Here is a 21,663-nt window from a genome sequence, read left to right as displayed (position 1 = left end):
TTATTAATTTTTTAATTCATTAATTTAATTCAATAACTTTGACTATAGCATCATATGTGATATATGATTGACATTGTACTTAATAAAAAAATTATGTTAAACTTTAAAAAATTAACTATCTATTTTTGTTTTTGATTGAATTTTTTAGTGTGGTTTAGTAAGTCAATGCTAATCATTTCATACTTATTATTAAAAATTTGTGTGTTCAAACTTACAGATATAAGATTTATTACAAACAAAACACACACACCTAACCACACAAAATAACAATAATCAAAGAAAAAAAAAATGAGATATCAAAAACAATGAAAAGAAAAACTTCATAATACTTAATAATTATAATAAAATTTCTTTTCCCATTCAACTCAGTTCAAATGAATAATGCGTTTGTGCTGTGCCTGTAATTGGCCCTAGCTCAACATTATGCTGAGGAGCAGAATGTTCCACAGCGCTGGTTATTCTGTCAGATACCACAGCAGCTAGTTTGCGCCTCAGTCACAAAGGAAAAAAAAGATTATTCCTGGGCTGTGTATATTTTATACTTTCAACTGTGATGCACATGCCATATGATGTGTTGTGTATTGTCAGTGCATGCTCCTATTACTCCACGTCTTCTGTTGATGAAAGCTCAATGTTTGTGTATTGTTATATGGTGCATTGTGTAATTATAGCATATCTTGTATAAGAGAGAAACTTGATTGTTAAAAAGATTGGCAGACATGTTCTTGCCAGTTCTGACGCCTGAACTAAGAACTGGCTGTAAATTGGATTATGACTAGACCTGTATCAGGATTAAGGGAGCGTTCAAGTATTAAGGGGGGGGGGGTGTGTGTGTGTGTGGGGTATAAAACGATGCGGGGCGGGGATTGAATTATGCGTTATTGTTATTATTATTTTCAACTTTCCGATACTTTATACCACATAAATGGCAACTTAAAGGTGTAATAAGCCATAAGTACGTTTTTGTATTGGGTACTGAAGAACGTTACGGCGCGTTACATGAGAGGAGGGGGGGGGGGGAAATCTCCAAACATTGCGTGACGTAATAATTGGACGCTCCCTTACCTTCAAATTTAGAAATGAGACATTATGTCATGGCTGATTTAGTTTTGAGATTCAAGAGTCACAGCAAGTCTCAAATCTCAACTGTAGACTAGGCTGATGATGAATATATATTCTAAAATGAAGTCTATAATTCCCATTTCATAGTCAATTACTGTGATGACGTAATCGCCGCATCGTGGCCCGTTGCCAATAAGCTACAAACTTGGATAGACACATGCGTTTTACAATGCTTTTAAACTAGGTCTTGATAAGAGTTAGTGATAGTGTATTATTGGTTATTTTAATCTCTTTAAATCGTTAACACGTTAAAAAAGTAAACGACGAAAATATTTTTTATGGAAAATTACTGAAATTCGATTCATAATGTAGGTAATTGCCTGGGAATGATGACGTAAACTAATGTTATGGTTTACAAATACATTGCGGGTTAGTGGGTCATGAAAAGTTTTGTAGTGAAAACGCTAAGAAACGTAGAATTAACAAAAATAAATCTTTTTCCCAAGCGTTTTGATATGTAGTTTTGTTGTACATAAGTTAACATTTGAGTAGGTATGTAGGGTGCATAATACGAGGGCAAAGTGTTTCTAAACGGATTATATCAAGATGATACTTTTAATTATAATAAGTATATTGATGATTGAATTTATATGGGATTCGAAGTATATTGAAATTGAAATTTTCTGTTGCACAATGTAATATTTTAAATTTTTTAACTGTTACAATCGACAAGTGATACAGATAACATTGAATATAATACACAATTAAATTCTAGTAAGTGCTGGCTTATTACAATATAAATATATATATATACTCTGACAGATTACAATATAAATAATGAATCGTGTCTTTATAAAAAAAATACATATGTATGTAACATAATATATTCAGGAATATATTATTGAGGAAATAGTGTGAAGACTGACTAAAACATACAGAACTTTCAACTACAATTGGTTCTTGGGGTGATTTTTGATACATTTGATTTGAGTATACATTTGGTAATAAATGTTTTGTTAAAACCAAAGTTTAAATACAGTTCGGTGTCGAATAATCTATTTTTAATATGGATCTTAGAATTATTTACTAAACACTACAAGGTGTAGTTCGTAAATGCGTTTGGCTTGCGTCCAGAAAGTTGATTTGATATGGCCATGACATGCGTATGGGAACTGGATTTCTACCTGATAAGCATTGATATTCGATTCGTAGAGCATTCGTGAAAAAGTTTCCCAGGTCATTGCATTATTAAATACAGTGTAACTTCTTTAGAACGACTTTCGTTTAATCGAAAATCTCTATATAATGTAACAAAGGTATCATTTCCTTGGTTTAACACAGAAGCCATTCATTAATACATACTATATAACGGACCAGCCACTCTCTATTACGAAAAAATTAGACATCAACAACATATTACATACTGAAGTATAATTGTTTTAATATTCAGATCACAAAACTAATTCAAGTCATAAACAACCGTCTCGGATTTGTTATAGTTAATTGCATTAACGCATGTGCCATTATTCTTAGAATACATTGCCTGTAGGAAATTTTAGCCTCAGTTACTAAACGCTCCATTGTCACCCATCTATTATATATATATAAATCACGTTGTTTGTCCGCTATGAACTACTTAACCGATTACAATGAAATTTTCACACTATATGCAGTTTGATCTTACTTAAACGATAGGATAGCTTATATATACATATATAATTCTATTGTACGTATGTATGTCACAGATCTCCTCTTAAACGGCTGTACCGATTTGAATGATTTTTTTGTATGCGTTTAGATTCATTAATCAGCCCGGCAAATGGCGTTGCAGTCGGAACTCTCATACATTGTTTAATATCATAATCGCTTGAAATACCATGCAGGACAATGGCTGTCGGGTCCGCTGGTTTATGAAATTGTATTGTAATTGGTTAAATTTGTCTCTTCTCTCCCTATAGCGAAGATTCTCTATAACGAAGAAAAATGCTCGGTCCATTTAAATTCATGTGTGTGACTTTACACTGTACATTTAATTAAGAAATACCTAATTCAACTGTGTTGATGTGTGAGGGTGGGTGTTGGGTGACCTACAGGTGACTTAGCGCTATAGATATTCTTAATATTAAAGTATAGTATAAGATATTTCAAATATTTTAAGATATCTTGATTTATTTATTTATAAAAAAACCTGCCTGCTTGCCTTAACAGGTGACCCTAAATTGACAAGAGTGAACAATAAATGAATTAACTTACAGATGAAACAAAAAAAAAACATATGAAAATATATAATAAAAATTACATAAATTAACTACTTAATATATTTCGTTGTCTATTAAAAACAGAGTAATCAATCTTATTTTGAATAATATTAATAAATTGTAATTCCGTTTGTATCCGATAGAACGGATTTACAGTTATTTGCTATTACAAAAGTCAAATTGCGAGATTGTTGCATAAAATGTTAAAAGCTTGCCATTTATATTCGAACCGGTCGGAACTCGGCTGATGGCATATGCGTAATGCGTTTTTATTTCTTTTGAATTGATTTTTTATATTATTTTTATGTGCGAACACCCAAAGTTTTACGAAGCATGGTTTTGACGGCGTTTGTGATCCGGTAATTAAAACAGATAAGACAAATTTAATTTTTTAAATAATATGGCGTATGAATTGGTCATATGAAATTATCTGTCAACAGGGCAGTATCAGGTGGTGAAGGAAACCACAAATGCGAAAAACTTGCATTTTTCTATATAAAGTAAATTACTCCAAAGCTACAGTTAACGAAAAGAGAATTAAAAGGTGGATAGAGCAAATTAAGATAATGGCAGGTGGTACATGGCAGAGAGTGGCACACTGCAGGCAGAGGCGAGGTTTGCAGGAGCCCTATGCCCAAATGCTGCAGAGATACCCAAGAAAACTGGGATACAAATATAAATGTATAAGGTATCTGAAATAAAATGCTAGTATTATTATGAACTTATAAAGAAACCGCGATTCAACCGCTAGACATGTCAAAAGGTACGAGTGGTACAGACCCATGACAAAACATATTGGAGGCCTATACTTATTAACGACAGGACGAATAAACAGTTAGTTACACTTAGTATTGTCTTTTATTAACATAACTTTTACACATTTAAAGAAAAACACTTTTTAACGGATTATAGTTATGTATTATTGTATCGGTCAAAACGTCGGTTTAAATTTAAAATTATGTACAAATAATTATAAGTTTAAATACAATAATACATAACTATAATCCGTTAAAAAGTGTTTTTCTTTATAAGTTAGTTACACTACTCAGAATACTATATAAAACTTTTATTGTTAGGATTATATCATGATTATATAGATACCTTGCCTTACATATGGAGTACAAACTTGGATTTTAAAAAACAAAACAAAAACCAACCTAGTGGTTTCAGCGTGAGACTCTCATCCCTGAGGCCGTAGGTTCTATCTATGGCTGTGCACCAATCGACTTTCTATCTGTGCACATTTAACATTCGCTCGAACGGTGAGCCAATCCAGCTTTACACAAAGTTGACGGCGTGTGTCAGGTGCAGGAGGCTGATAAACTTGCCTATTAGATTGACAAACGATCATGAAACAGATACAGAAATTTGAGGTCTAGACCCTATGATGTTGTAGTTCTACTGATTTTTTAAAAATATTTTTTATCATGTGAAAGAATATAAAATGCCTTAAATACAGATTAGTCCAATAGCACTTGAAACAAATGAAATTCTAGTGTTAAAACAGTGTAATTAAACTGATTTAGTTTTTGATTTACTTAATTATACACACACAATCTATTTATGAAAAGACTATAATGTACATATCAAATGTACAATCAACCTCAACTAAGATGAGTCGAGCAGTGACATCATGATGAATAAACTCGCAAGGTCGCCACTCGACTGAGGAAATGGTATCATTATATACTGAATTCTATTTCCTCCATTTTAGATCTATTATCATTGAATATCTTTCATATTTATAGTATGTTATGAAATATTGCTTTTGTTGTCCATTGCTCAGGGTTGAGAGGTGCATGTTAAAGTCAGGTTTATTGCACCAAAGGGTTGTGTGCGCAATTATCTCTCTGCGAGGAAACATCTCCGTGAAATGGGCACACAAGGCATCTTCTATTAAGGGGTAAAAATCATCACGAAATATATTAATAAATCTGTGGGTAAGACCTGCAAGTTGTAAGTTTCTTGTTCGTTTGTTTTTAGAACACTAGGGAGTTTGGGTAAAACGTTACGGTGCGGGGCAGGGATTGAATTATGCGTTATCTATACTAATATTATAAAGAGGAAAGGTTTGATTTTTTGTTTGTTTGTTTGTATGAATTGAATAGGCTCCGAAACTACTTGGCAGATTTGAAAAATTCTTTCACTGTTGGAAAGCTACATCATTCCTGAGTGACATAGGCTATATTTCATTTTCAAAAAAATAGGCATCCTTACTAAAATTACGATAACATTAACATTTGTTTATTATTTGATACAATTCTAACAGATGGCGCTGAGTTAAAGGTAGTAGTTTGGCAAGACGAAGTTTGCCAGGTCAGCTAGTTGTTAATATTTTTTTCGACTTTCCGATGCTTAACACCACTAAAACGATTGGAAACGTTCCACACTTGACGTGGTATGTGTATAAATGGAAAGGATATTTTTTTCCAAATAACTATAGTTTTACTATGGAGCATTGTATGTGTGGCGGATTAAGTATGTGTGTGACTGATGTGGATCCAGGCAGGATGATGAATGGTTAGAAAGAAATTGAAACAATAGCAGCCTTGATAGGCCCGACAAATGCATATAAAAATAATTCTTTAACTTCTTTTTATTTTGCTTCATTTATTAGCAAGTAACGTTCTCTCATCATAAACGTTATTTGCTCTTGAAGTACAGAACTTACACAGAACAGAACGAGCTTGGGTCTGTACGTCATGCTCAACTCGTATTTATGTCATCTCGAACAAAATTATGTAAGTAAATGTTTAAAAAAGGAAGCAATTATTATTATACACATAAATTTTAATATGTGTAGTAGGGACTTTATTATTTTATTGTGTAGATCTTTTGGTAAATCGTTCATGTTAAATTGTGCAATGTTTTAAACTGGGAGACTGTTTTAATGGGTTTCGTTACACGTATGTCAGACCCGTCTCTGTCTAACACGCGAGTCGGTAGGTTTGTCTCTTTCATGGTTTCGGTGGACCGGCCCAACAGGTCCTGTTGCAAAAAATGTATAAGTTGTTTTGGGTTTTTTGGTGTGATTTTATTGGGTGGGTCTTAGGAATTTGAATTTCGAATATTGGTGTTCTTACATTGAAAGTAATAGTTTAGTTAGTGTAGTTTTATTATGTTGGCTAGACTGGACATTGACAGTTCAGTTGGAGAGTTTATTGCCAGTTCTTTTTTTCCGTTATACGCCCTTGATTTGAGAACTACAGTACATGTAAATTAGAAGCATTCAATGTATATTTCTTTTTTGACGTTCATAAGTGTACATTATGTTAACACCTACCTGAATAATTTTTTTTTTTTAATTTGACAGGATTACAATTCCTATTTGGGAGTTATAGGGAACCGTTGCAGTTTCCTACCTTCTTGACATTTATATTTATACTATTAATGCTAAATGTCTATAATGTAGAAATTAACGTTTAATAGGACACTAGGTATTATTTTTACTTTTGACAACAATGATTTTTTAATAAACTCCTGTGAAATTTTATATACGTTTGATAGTTGTAAAACACTGTTGGCCAAGTGGTTTCAGCGTGCGATTCTCATTCCTGAGGTCGTAGGTTCCATCCCCAGCTTTGCACCAATGGAATTTCTTTCTATGCCTGCAATGTCTCACATATCACATTTAGGGCCGGGGATGCACCAACGCATTTCCACCTTGGTATACAAAAATGTAACACAATGTATACTTATTTAGATTCACTGTCAGTGCTCGCTCAAGTCGAGGACGTAAGATGGACTAATTAAACGGCCGAAAACAATTAGTTTTTTGTCGCATTGTCACATCATAAGGAAATGCGTATTCTAAATGTTCTTTACTATATTTGCTTCATCTAACGCATCCAATAAACCCAAATGCATTATCACCTAAAAAAAATTGTTATCGGTGAAGTTATCTGTTACCACAAATCTTATCTTATTGTGAAGGTTAACAGTATTTGAGTATAGTTTTTGTTGGCTTTTGTACTTGTACAAACTTTTAATGTTGCAAAGAACGACTACCCCGGCACAGGCGTCAATAACAGTTACCCACAATTTGTTCGTAATACTTATATAGTTTTAGGTTGTTCGTGTGGGTACCCTCATATATTAATTTTTTAGTACTACATTTTATGTTATAAATCAAAAACCTAAATGTTTCCTGCGGTTTTACCTGCTTAAGTTAGGTCGTACCGGGATGTAAGCTTTAGTAAATGAATTGTTTAATAAATAATCGATTTCGAAATCATTTCAAAATTCAACACCTAAAACATTTTATTTATCATGGTTGTATTACCATGTACCATAAACACAAATTAATATTTTACAATAAACATATACTTACGCTATAATTATCGCATTTTGTTATTGTAATATGTTTAATAATCACGTGCGAAACAATTACATATAAAGTTAACGTTTACGAATAAATGTTCAAGGCTGATTACAAATAATAATTCAGCGGCGCTGCAACCGTCTCTGTGTGATTCATTGTTTTTTTTATGTAACCGACCCTTTGAGAACGCTCTTGATGGACCCAAGTTGGTTCAGAAATAATTCAGTCGGAAGCTGGCTTAGTGGTGGTGCGCGGCAGAAACTGCCTTAGAAATGCTTAGTTGGAATGGCAGACGTCGAGGTGTTATGCATGTTCTGGTCAAAATTCAATACGGATGTCCTATATGCTGGTGTGAGTGTGTGAAATGTGCCTGAAGATAGCACATTTGCAGTGATTTTCTTAATTCAATTAATGACAAAGACGAGTTGGCTATGGCCTAGTTCTAGTATGATGGTATGGTTGGTGAACACAGTTTCCCCACTTAGACTCTCAATAGGTCTGTTGTTCTTAAAGTCCTGGCTTATCCAGCCAAGGACCTTCCTGAAGCACACTCTCCTGGGCAATTAGCAGGCTTCATGGAGCGATCTCACTGCTTCAATGATTTGAAGCATTCTAGGACTGCGTGTGTGACTGATCTGTGCTGAAACAGCCATTGCACATGTGGCTGTGTAACCGACCAGGATTATGATTATCATAGATGCATGGGGGTGATAGTTGTTAGTGATAACAAAATATAGGCATTTAATGTTTTTCTTTCACCTGGGAATGAAATCTAGGGTATAAAGTCGAGTCTATAAGACCAATAAGGTAGACCATTACACATATATGTAAACACATAGAGACATATAAAAGAAAACAGTGGTGTTTTCCTTCGGTTCTGCTCTTCTGTATCATATTTTTTATTGACAAGTAGTTGATCTGACACACGTTGGATTTTGGGTTTTATACTTGCTCCAGAATGTTTTCCTTCACCGTCTGAAGTGTTCACAGAAAGGAAAATGTATTAGTTCAGTCTGGGTCGCATGATCGGTGTTATCAGTCACGCACAATTAATACCGTATATAAATGTCTCCGAGCAATGATTTGTGTGATTTCTCAATCGGCACCAATTTGTTAAGTGTCGCGTGTTATCAGAGGTTAAGTCAGTCGTTTTGATTAGTAGAGAATCTATGTTGTGGGCCGTATCTACTCAGAAATGTTTTAAAAATACCTTCAGGTAAAATTGTTTATTGAAGGTATTAAAAAATTATTCGGAACTCTACTGTATAGCCTCGAGAAATATTTAAAAAAATGTTGTGAATAAATTTAAGTTTCAACACTTTTACCTGTAGGCTTTTAATTAAAACTTTTGTACTTAATAAACAGTTGATATAAAAAAAAATTGATTGAAATTGTGAATTTATTAACTTTACCCTCTTTATAATAAAACATAAATCAGTGTTTTAACCACCCATCTCTTTTGAACATAGCGTAAATACATTTTGACATAAGGAGAGGAATGTATACTCAAAGCACTTGGATTTAGTTGTTATAATTATGAGGGTACCCATATTAAATCTTTCGCTTTTAAGAACTGGATCTCCGTTGATGAGAAGCTAAATAGTATGCCCTTGTATGTGTTTAGTTAGCTCATAACAAGGCTCGTACGTAATTTGTAATTGTAATTAGTACTATTAGGGCCAGGCTTATCTCGCGTGGCGCCATCTGTGGCGCCTTACCGGCATATATGATTAAATATAGTTCGTCGACTTTTATATTGGGATATCTATTCTTTTGTGTTTATGACATACTTCAAATATACTTGTCAACGTATATTATTCATAAGTATATCTCGAGAATTACTGATCTAATCAGTTCTTAGACGCCTCTCCTAACACACAGCCTACAAACATATGTAGTGGTGACTTAGTTTTCGTACTTAGACGCACACCGTTGTACGTTAAGTTCTCGATAATTAAGACAGCCCAGCTCCTTCCAGAAACTCAGAAGTTTCCTGGGCAGGTTTTACTTCCTACTGCTCCGACAATTTCTGTTAGAATAAATAGAAAACTAAAATAAAAAGTGTAGAGCAGTGTTGGCCTAGTGGCTTCAGCATACGACTCTCATACCTGAAGTCGTAGGTTCGATCCCGGGCTGTGCACCAATGGACATTCTTTCTATGTGCGCATTTAACTGTTAAACATTTGAAAACATCGTGAGGAAACCGACATATCTTAGACCCAAAAAGTCGACGACGTGTGTCAGGCACTGGAGGCTGATCACCTACTTGCCTATTAAATTTAAAAATGATCAAGAAACAGATTCAGAAATCTAAGATCAAGACCTAAAGAGGTTGTAGCGCCACTAATTTATTTTATTTTTAAAATAAAAAGTGTGGTACCTCTGCCAGTGTACCATTAATGCCGGCATTTCCGCGCTGTATTATGATAAATATAAAAAATAATAAACGTATATTAATAATATCTGCTATTTGAAAAGGGGCAAGCGCAGTTCCTTACTCGAGGCCAGTATGATTAATAACGTCCAGCGGAACCAGTCCCAAAAACCGTTGGGTGAACGACCTATCGACGACGAGTGGTGACGTCACTCATTGTTTCAATTATGTCTTATGAATTTTTAATTTTTAACCGACTTATGAATTATATTTATGTGCTTTCGCTGTGGACTCCCAAAGTTCAGTTTTTCTGTAGTGTATTTAGTGTCTGCCAAAACCAACCTAGGAGTTCAGGCACCTCTTGTTCGAATTCTTCACGATTTTAACGGATTGAACACAGCTTATTCGGAGCTGGATATATTCGGTAGTGGGCTGATCGGTTTTAGAGAAAGCATTGTTGGGTGCCTTTCTCGAACCTAATTCGCTGTTTTGCTGATGATTTTTTTCTCTGCTTTCAGTACCAAAATTCTTGGTAATTTTATTTTATTGCGTTGTTGTCATATCTTGTATATATATGTTTTTAATTCCTGTTTTTTGCAAAACTTATGTTTACATACATGTATATTGTCGTACATATTAGATAGAAGATTTTATAAAATTATCAGTAGATTTCGTAATATGTATGATGTTGTAGACTTAATAAATAAATCTGCATTGCACCCGTGCGAAGACGGGGCGGGTAGCTAGTTATATTATAAGCATCATGTTTTTTTTTATAGAAAAAACGACGGGCAAGAGGCTCACCTGATGTTAAGTGATACCGCCGCCCATGGACACACTCGATGCTAGAGGGCTCGCGAGTGCGTTGCGGGCCTTTTAAAATTTGTACGCTCTTTTCTTGAAGGACCCTAAGTCGAACTGTCTAAGTGTTTGGCTATATAGCGCTCATAGACCTGCAGACTCTTTAAAAATATAACTAGATTCTATCTTTTCTGTTTGTAGTGTTGGCGTTATAAATGAATAAAATGAAGTATTTATAAAGATAGATATCTCGCTCAGTAGTTGAATAATTACGCATCCGATTCGTTGACGCGTGATAATATCAGTGATTTACCTAATATGGTATTATCACAGTTGTAAAAGAAATTGAAGAGCGGTCCAATTGACAAAAGTGCTGAAGAAGCCGAGACTTTGCTGGTAATTTGTTTTCATTTGGACTAATTAAAAAAACTATTGATAACTAATTAGTATGTGTATAGGCTGTAGTTATGAAATAAAAATTAAATCAGTGGGCTACAACCTCTATAGGTCCTGGCCTCAGATTTTTGAATCTGTTACATGATCATTTTTAAATCTAGGTGATCAGCCTCCAGTGCCTGACACACGTCGCGGTCGTCGACTTTTTGGGTGTAAGACATGTCGGTTTCCTCACGATGTTTTCCTTCACAGTTCGAGCAAATGTTAAATGCGCACATAGAAAGAAAGCCCATTGGTGCATAGCCGCAGAGAGTCGCACGCTGAAGCCACTAGGCCAAAACTGCAGGTTGTAGTTATATTTTTGATTAAAATATCCGCAATGCGAACATGCGCTAGCTTTTATATTCTATTTATAAGAGAAAAAAAATGTAAGTAAGTAAAAGTTTATAAAAGACGCAACGCCGGTTCAGCGAGTGGCTTTTAGGTGGGTTTAGGATGAAAGCATAAATTGAAACCAAAATAATCTTTATCAATTTTTATGAATTGCAAATGATTCAATGACGGCTGGATCAATTCGAGTAAATTCTATTTATTTATTCCTTGAACTCTGAGAAAGGGTTTTATGCAGAGAAAACATGGAAAATTTTGGGTTTATTTAATACTTAGATTTTTATTCCGGAATAACGAATAGTCTGGAAAAGAAAAATTTTCCATATGTTGGTATGTTGGTACTAAAAAGGTAGGATGAGTAAAAAATTAAGCGCGAACTTGTTAAATTTTTTCTTTTTGATCTACCCTCTCGTCTGTTTCTTACAAATGGTAATTTTGATATTTTTTTGAATAATTTCTATCACTTCAAGGTTAACACTCTGTGGTCGATTTGAAAATGCTCATGTTTCATTCATACTGACTACAAATAGTACGCACTGTAGAAAACCATTTGTTTAGTCATGTTACGCTCTGTTAATCTTTGGACGTTACGTGACGTCATTTTCAATCAATGGTCAAATCAACTACCGTGACAATGACCCAATCTCTGATTGGTCGAAATTTGATTGGGTGATTTGGGATTTCAGTTTTAATTCATCTAAAGTATATTGTATATGTATATCTTACAATTGGATATGTGAAGATATTAGCAGACATGCTTTGTCATTCGACAAATCTGTTACGTTAACTATACATATCATAGGTAACCATGTACACATATGTATGTTGAAAAGTATATAATATATAAGACTTACTGACGTTACTTAAATATAAGATTTTTACAGACAGTATTGTTTTTTATTAACATATATAACATATGTCTAAAAAATTATAAGTTTAAATACAATAATCGGTAAAAAAAGGCTTTTTACAATCATGGTTTCTACAGATTTCGCACAAAAATAATGTATTTTTACTGTCATTTTCCATGGCGATATTTAAGAGTGACATTTCTGTTTGCAGATTGTGCATGATTCTACCAGGCGTTTACGCGCGACGGATTGCCATTACGATTTATTGAGTGAGTATTATAGTATGTAGATTTTTTTACAAATAAAACTACATACAACTCGATAATTGACCATTTAGCCTCACTTGGCTGGGGTATTCATGGAACACAAACACCATCAGGTCCGATTCTGGTAAACAAGGTCTCGAATTTCCTCTTTCTAATCTAAATCTTCTTTATTTAATACGTTATACGTAAAATGTTTATTTGGGAGATGATCTTATGTTCTTTTCTCTAACAAATCTAAATATTTCACAGAGTTGAAGAATTAAAAAGAAATCGGTTGTCTGTAAAGTCTGTTTACTGACGATAGTTAAGCGTGACAACGTCATAAGAAAATACTGGTTTTTCATAATTTTTCAGAAGAAATTTTTTATTTTATTTGTTTGATAGATATTTTGTATGGATATAGAGAAGGAGGTAAATGGAAATCACAATTGAATTAATAAAGTTACATTTATTTGTACGCAAAATTACGCTTGCACTTCAAGCTTTAAACGGAAAGCATCAGAGGTAACGACGCGTCGCGAGGTAACGCTGTATGCGTCATGTCTTTTCGTGTGTGCAGCCGGCTTCACCGAATAATAAGACGTCACGTCAAAATGATTTTATAGTAGGTAATTGATATTCAGCAGTGTTGGCTAAACAATGCACTTTTATATATGCGCATTTAACACTTGGAGGTAAGGAAAAGTCATCGTAAGGATAACCGTGCCTTGACCCAAAACAACAAGTGATGGGCATTTGCATATTATGAAAATTCGAAGCCATCTTCAGTGTAAGGGTTGGACCACATCTGGCAGCACGGAATCACATTTTCCGTCGCCCTTTCTCTCTCTGTCGCTTAGAACTGCCATTTGCTAGACCTAGACAGAAAGCATAATGTGATAGCAGGCGGCGGAATCCTTGAGGCGATCGGCATCACGGACAAAATGCAATGGTCGGCAGGGAGACTCCGGAACGCTGAAGCGCGCGATAGCATGCTATCGCATGCTGTCTCTCTATCGTAAAATGGCGCACGCGGCCGCTCGTCAGCACAGTGCAGCCTGTGCCATGCTGTACAATGTGCCACCCATGCTGCAGCATGCTGACGCGCGCGATGCCTTTCTTGTATGCGGAATGCGACAGCGCGGAACGTGGTAGCACAGGTGGAACAAATGCGATTCCGTGCTGCCAGATGTGGTCCAACCCTAAATATATCACCGTTCACGTGTAAATTATTCGGATTATTCATAACGTCTTGTGAAGACAAAGACATTAATTATACTATCCGTCCTCTTGTATTAATTTCCATTTCAATACGCTTGTTTGTGGATGATAATCGCTGTGTAAACACGTCCGTCCGCGTTGAACGCTCGATGCGTAATGTGATGCTAACTACAGAAAAAATCTAGGAACAATTTTTAATGCTTCGGTTTGAGAGGTAATTTTTAATATGCATCATAAATTCAAGTATTATAAGGGCCTATTTCACAATGTATGGATAAAGTACCAAATAGCTATGCAACAAATTATTCGAAAGATAAAAGTTCCGAATAAGATACTTGGCGTTTCATGACGAACAGCGCTATCTGACAGTCGTGAAACGCAAAAAATCTGTTTATGCTGCCAATAAGTAATAAATAGCTTATTTGGAAGTTATCCGGACATTGTGTAACAGAACCTTATAAAATTTCGAATTTAAATAATATAGCTTTTTCATATCAGTTATAGCCACGCTTGGAGATTTTAATTGGGTTTAGTTTGTCGGTTGAGTTCGAGGTTTGATATAAATTGTATTGAATCGTGTAGTTTATGTAAAAATCGTGTGTATATGTATACGGAGTAGAAGTTATACTTTTATTATACGTTGCTAGAAAAAAACGACTAACAATAGAAATAATCATATTTAATAACGTATTATCTAGTTAAATAGAGTTTATTTTATTATATATAAATACTAAAATGGTGACTATAGCTAACTTCAGGGTGTCTGTTTTTTGTGACGGTGTGCATGCGCACTGTAAAAAATTACTCAACATTTTTTACTAACCTGCCAAAAAGAAGTATTATAAAATATATATCTTTCTTTCTTGTATATAGCACTCCACTATATATTCCTCATCCTGATTCCCGGCAGTTGGCATCACTGATAGAAATTGCAATTGTTACGTTTAAATTTGTTTATTTATTGAGGTATTGAGCTGATAGAAGGCTGATCAAGTAGGCTTGTCTGCAAATCAGAATACTGTGTATAGGAACGTAAATTGTTACCAAATATCTGTTTCAAGTATAATTTCGTATATAGTGAGCATGACTTTTGAGAAATAAGGCAGGAAGGAAATGTAATAATAGTAAGACATTTTTTCATAGGTTTAGGTAGTTTTTCATAGATAATTTGTCGCAATATATAGTCGAATAAAACTTGCGAAAATTATTTTGCGTTAACTTTTACGATGCATATCTTCATTATTTTGCGTAAAAGTTTCAAGTATCGTTCGAAATTCAAATCGCGAGCGCCATCTTCCCGCGCGACTTCCCGCGCTCCCAATTGGTCGCGTCCTGTAACGGAAGTGGCGTAATACCGTTCCGTCAGGTGATTTAACCGAGTGTAGGCCTGTTTCCGGTTTTGTGTCTGGGTTATAGTATAATTAGATGTGTGATTAGGGGAATTTGTTTACTATTAACTGTCGAGGAAAGAGTCCTTTACGGGTGCCGCTTAGAACAGAATTAATTACTTTATTATGAGTTCTTAATATTCTCTCAATTGCCATAGGTAATCAATTATTATAGGGTGCATAATCCGGATATAATGGAGAGACTGGGTCTACGGGTATCAAGTAGAAACCTGAGGCTTACGTCTAAACTTTTGGATGTACCGCGTTCCACATTCCAACTTGGTTAGCAAAGCGCCACTATTAACGAAATTTCTGTTGAGGTATACTTACACTACTGTTTGTACACTAGCAGAGTTCACAAGAGTTGCTTGCGGGTTGGTTGTGGGTATTATTTTGGAATTCTATCGAATTAGTAGAAACCGTTATGATAGAAAAATGTAGTGAAATAAATAAATAAAATAAATAATTCGAAAATACTAAGTAGTATTAACTAAAATAAATATCAGCTTTGATGGCTGGAAGTCATTAGCGGTCTGCACCAGACATTTGGGTGGAAGTCTTTCCTGGGAGAAACGATCTCCAACTGTTTAAAAATATTAGATTACTCCTCCTCAAAGGCCGGAAACATACACATTAATATGGGTGTCCATGGGCTGCGATGACGCCTTTTTAGGCGTAGGCTCGTTAGACCCCCCCCCCCCCTGAATATCCTATAAAAAAACTAAAGCATTTACTAAATTAATATACCTATTGTAAACTTGTCACTTAAAATGTACTTTATATCTTTTGTATCAGAGTGTTTCGTTAGTAATAAATGTTAAGTCAGTCTGTCTGTCAATTATATTAAGGGCCTGTTTCACAATGTCCGGATAAGTTCCAAATAAGCTATATGTTACTTATTGGTATGATAAATAGTATTTTTGCGTTTCACGATTGTCAGATAGCGCTATACGTCATGAAATGCGAAGTATCTTATTCGGAACTTTTATCTATCGAATAATTTACGTGTTGCATAGCTATTTGGCACTTTATCCATACATTGTGAAACAGGCCCTTAGAATTATGTGGTGTTACATGTTTGTCTTTTTTATTAGCACGTATATCTAAGATTCAGAGAACGTGGCTTCAACGGGGTTAAGTGTAGTTGTACATAGTATAATTAGTGTAAATAGGTATCGAGATGTTTACATAGCAAGTGTTAATTGTATAATCCATTCGTGTACGAGATTTGAACGCTGTCTTATATTTAAACAAACTTAATATTTAAATAACCGCACAACAAACTTAGCTAAAACTTAAATATAATTTCTAATTGCTATTGATTATAATACAAACATACAATACGCTATGCGCTTGCACATTAGGTGAAAGTTAATACGAATTTTCTATTTACAGTAAACGGTTTCTAAAGTAATACATACAAGACGGGTTCTCTCTAAATTCAGCATCAGACGTCAGAGAATGACAGAATGTTTATTTAATGTTGAGTTTTTAAGAGTAATATATGCATTTACTTTTCTTGGCCGGTAACATAACAGTCATTAGTATTGCCAGTAAATAAAAATTAACAAAATTAACGGGTATAGTTTAAAGTCATGCATGCGAACTATTTTATCGATATCACTATAATCACTATCACTATCACTTCATAGTATAAAACAAAGTCGCTTTCTCTGTCCCTATGTCCCTTTGTATGCTTAAATCTTTGAAACTACGCAACGAATTTTGATGCGGTTTTTTTAATAGATAGAGGAAGGTTTATATGTATAATAACATCCATTAAATAGTGGAGAAGTACTGTTATTTTCGAGGTTTCTAATGTGATGTGAGATGTCGCAAATAATTACATTTTTTCCGCTTACATTGCAAACGCAGGCTGAACCCTACGAGTTTGATCAAAATAATGTACTAAGTATTGTACACATTGAAAAGGTCTATAGAAAAGTCCGTGATGGTATATGTCTATATGGTATATGTCGGGTATATTATCGGAGCTTTCCAGCGACGGAAATAACAATACATAATAAAAACCTGCTTTTCATCAGCATTCAGCACCCGTGCGGAGCTGGGGCGGGTCACTAGTATGTTAATAAAACAATTTATGTATCTATAAACTAGAGTTCTAGGCTTGAATAAACATAATTTGGGTTTTACTAATATAAGTTTTGTTATACTATTAATATTATATATTTTATGATAAATAAAAGATAATTAAATTGGTGTATCGCTAACAAGTGATGTAATAGTATGCAAGACGCCAACCCTCTATGTTAATAATGCCCTTTTTTAGGAAAGGGGAGATTTCGACACACTTAGCCACTCGATCACATATCTGCCTGATGGGCTAGGATGTAGGGATGCCGTAAAAATGCGGTCCACTGGTGCGCGGAGTATTTTTTTTATAGAACAAGGGGCAAACGGGCAGGAGGCTCACCTGATGTTAAGTGATACCGCCGCCCATCGACACTCAATCCCGGAGGGCTCAAGCCAGCGTATTCTCCGATTAATACGCTTTCTTGAGATAAGTTCGATTGACGCTAATTGACCTAGATTTAAGATGGAAGTAAACCATCTATCTACAAGGCTGACGGGATTGAATCAATGCGATTTGACCATATATTATTGTTAGTTAGCATTTGACATATGTCTGCCTTATTCAAAGGAGGTGATCCCAGATGATGTTATATTGCTCTGAGCTGATGTATAGGACTTATTTAAATGTGTCTGCCCCAGAAGTGTGATCTCATGCTGCATGTTTTACACATTAAGGCTTTATTGGATTCGTCGCGCTCTTGACAAGACTGTCATTGGTACATTAATACAAGTCACAGCGGTTTTCTACTGATTTAGATCATATAATTCTGTAAAAAACAAAGCGGTGTAATATGTTTATTACGTAATCTTATAAGTAGGTAAAACGGCTATATATCGCGAAATCGGGCGACGCCCACGGCGTCTAGTAAGGGCGCCTGAGTCACCGGTCGCTGACCCTGCGCGCGCGCAGCCTTCGTTCGATCGGCTTTTAAGCCCAAGACGATTGGCGATTGGTTATATTTATATATAATTAAAATGATTAAGGAAACGACTATTTATTTATGTATTCACACTTCGTTACGTTTATAAAAAACAAATATCATTATACATAAAAATTATTAGGTATAAAATGGGCGGCCTAGATTGCTACGAAGCGAACTTTTCCAGGCACCTCTAGCAGGGGAAAACACTTAAAAAAATAAAAAGATGTGAAGAGTAAAGTTCAAGAAGTGCGTATCAATATAATAAAAATTATATTACCTTTATTTAAAATAATATATTAATAAAACAAATTTTTATTTACTTAGAAAACTTTACAGCTTATTAAATAATTTTTAAATCACAACGCCAATTAAAGAGTTAACAGAAAGTTAATAATATAAATACAGAAAGTGTGCAGGGTGTGTGCGTGTGTTATTCTTCAGGCTTAATAATTGACGTATATTTTGGTTATTTATAAATTATATTTGTTGTCTCTATAAGGGAATAATTCAGTGTCCCCTTGCAAATGATTAAAACATTTTATTGTATTCTCCCCCATCATAGACTAGAGAAGCGAGAGATATTCTACGGAGTTGATTTATTGTTAATCCGCTGGAGACCGAAAGTGAGCCTTGGCCTTCGAATCTGGAATCTGGCTCGCGATGGTCCTCTACGGCGTCTTTCCAAGGTCTTTCTTTTTAGTGGGTGGGTATGAGGCCTATGAGGGAAGAGTATGCTCTTTTTCTTTTAAGTTGGAGGTCAAATATCTTGAAACGCTTAGCTGTAAAACGACGCAGGTGTTAATCGGAACTCCTCTGAACACTCCCCATGGTAAATGCGGTAGAAGATGCAGAGTGATTTACATAACGATCTCAAAACAACTCCAAGGGATCGAGCCGCTAACAGTGGGATTGGTCTTCGACGATTCGAACCGCTCTTTATTGAATACGGTCAAGTAAAAGCTCCTTTTGGACTGGGGAGCTCCCGCCCAGAGGTTGCGAAGGTTACTCCATGTGGGGCTGAATTTGCGCTTTATATTATATATAGTAGAAGAAGTTTAGAAGTAGCTATAGTGAAAACGGTGCAAATGGACATATTAATATAATTAAAATGTCTTTTATATAAATTATTATTACATAAAAAATCTTATGTATGCATTCATCACCTATAATGTCGCTACAGTGATTCAGCATTTTATTTATTTATTTATTAAGTCTACAACATCATACATATTACGAAATCTACTGGTAATTTTATAAAATCTTATATCTAGTATGTACGACAATGTTTACTATGTGTAAACATAAGTTATGCTAAAAATAGGAATTTAAAAATTATTAATTATGTCATTCGTTGAAATACGGCAGTTCTATGGCTATTGACCTCATGGTATCTATATTTAGATGATCCTATAACCCACTGACTAAGCTCTCAGATATGCAACAGATGTGGTCTGTTCCACCAATTAACGTGAATCTAATTTTTGGCCTCAGTCAACCATTGTTTTATAATTTTAGTGTATTAGTAGAGGTTTGGTTTCTGGATGGGGCCGGAATTTTTATTTATTTATTTCGTAATCCTAAGAGCCTGTTTCACAATGTCCGGATAAGTTCCAAATAAGCTATTTATTACTCATTGGTAGGATAAACAGTATTTTTACGTTTCACGACTGTCAGATAGCGCTATTCGTCATGAAATGCGAAGTATCTTATTCGGAACTTTTATCTTTCGAATAATTTATGTGTTGCATAGCTATTTGGCACTTCATCCATACATTGTGAAACAGGCCCTAAATCTTACATATATAACAAATATACTAAAGTTGGAGATAAAATGAAATAGATAATATATTTAAAGTAAATACATTTAAGTAAGTAATTCCAAATTCAGCTGTGTTGTGTGATTGTAAAAGTGAGGTTATGTACGTGAAAGTGTGTATGTGGGGTTTGCTATGTATTTTATTTTTTTATATGAATGGGGGGCAAACGAGCCTGCGGGACGCCCAAAAAGGCAGTCGTCGCAGCCCATAGACAACCATTTCTAGTGGGTGGGTTTCCGGCCTTGAATGTATATCCTTAATACTACTTTTAGGCATAATCCACGATAGCTTAAACAAAGCTTAAGTATATTGAAAGTTATCAGCGATATGTTAGTCTTAGAAAGAGGACGGGCTTGATAATAATGCGAAGTAAGTAGTAATATAATTTTTATTTGTTTTGCGTAAAAATGCCTTCATAGACTTCATCAAAATCATTACAAAGACACTACAGATGATATTTTCTTCTATAGGCAAGTAGGTAATCTACTGGTACACACAGACTTTTTGTGTCTCAGGCATGACATGATTTATCCGTTCACCTTGACGTTCCTCGTTCCACAACGGAGCGTTTTCTAAGGATATTTTTGCCGCGCACCACCACTTTGTGGAACCAGCTGCCCACTGAAGAATTTCCGAACCAATTCGAATTAGGGTCCTTCAAGAAGAGAGCGTTCCCTTTCATGAAAGGCCGGCAACGCACTTGCGAGCTATCTGGCAATGGCAATGGTTATTAAATAAAAAAGTAATGTTTCCTTCGTCGTGTGAGCTAGTGTTTTACAAGTCCACAGCTGTGATTCAAACCGGTTGAGAGACGCATGTTATAGCTACTGGGTCAACAATGCATTGTTAAAAGCATATTATATATTTAACAGTAGTTTATGCGGAAAGTATGGATTACGCTGACGTAACACTTGTATGGGTACAATTCGTAACGCAACTTCCCCATAGTAACAACTAGCAAGGGCAAAGTTCGACGCTCTATCGATCGGTGTGTAAGGGAAATGAAGGCGTCATGATTATTTCACCGACTCGAAAAGGATATCAGTTTCGAAATGGATATTTGAAGATGTATTCAGACTTTCATTTGTGTGGAAATTGAAAATGTGAAGGTACATTTTTGGTTAATTTGTAATGTAGGTACTCTCACAATTCTGGTGACGTGTATAATATAGGTTGACAGGTGTTTGAAGTTACATTTTCCAATTACTTTGTATGGGATGCTTGAGTTGGTGTGAGGCGTAGTGCTGTCAAAAATTATGCAAAATTTTGATTTTGATATTAATACCGTTAAGTCACGAATGTGTACTACTCAAAATTATATGTGAGTCCGGCACAGAAGGCTGGACAGATGAAGGAATTTGACGCCAAGAGAGCTGGTGCCGCTGCATATATATAATACGAGTCAGGACTAGGGTAAAAAACCGCCTTCACCGGGGAAGGCGAGAACCTTTACTTCTTACTTCGCTTACTCCAGTGAGCTTCCGACCTGCCCTTCAGGCGATTAACCACCCCAATTCATTAT

General features: G+C 35.0%; 1 protein-coding gene across 5 annotated transcripts in view; it reads left to right on the top strand.

The window, feature by feature from the left end:
• LOC110996191 (protein hu-li tai shao) overlaps nucleotides 1–21,663 on the top strand; it is a 65,621-nt gene that overhangs the window by 4,052 nt on the left and 39,906 nt on the right. For all 5 annotated transcript variants that reach the window (XM_022263758.2, XM_045633707.1, XM_022263770.2 and 2 more), the window contains exon 2: nucleotides 12,665–12,722. The gene's annotated coding sequence lies outside the window, so the exon portion shown is untranslated. The remainder of the gene's footprint in view (nucleotides 1–12,664; nucleotides 12,723–21,663) is intronic.

This window comes from Pieris rapae, chromosome 24, assembly GCF_905147795.1.
Source record: "Pieris rapae chromosome 24, ilPieRapa1.1, whole genome shotgun sequence".
NCBI classification, from domain to species: domain Eukaryota; kingdom Metazoa; phylum Arthropoda; class Insecta; order Lepidoptera; family Pieridae; genus Pieris; species Pieris rapae.
The sequence above is the reverse complement of the archived record's forward strand: the minus strand, read 5'-3'. Positions and strand labels throughout refer to the sequence as shown.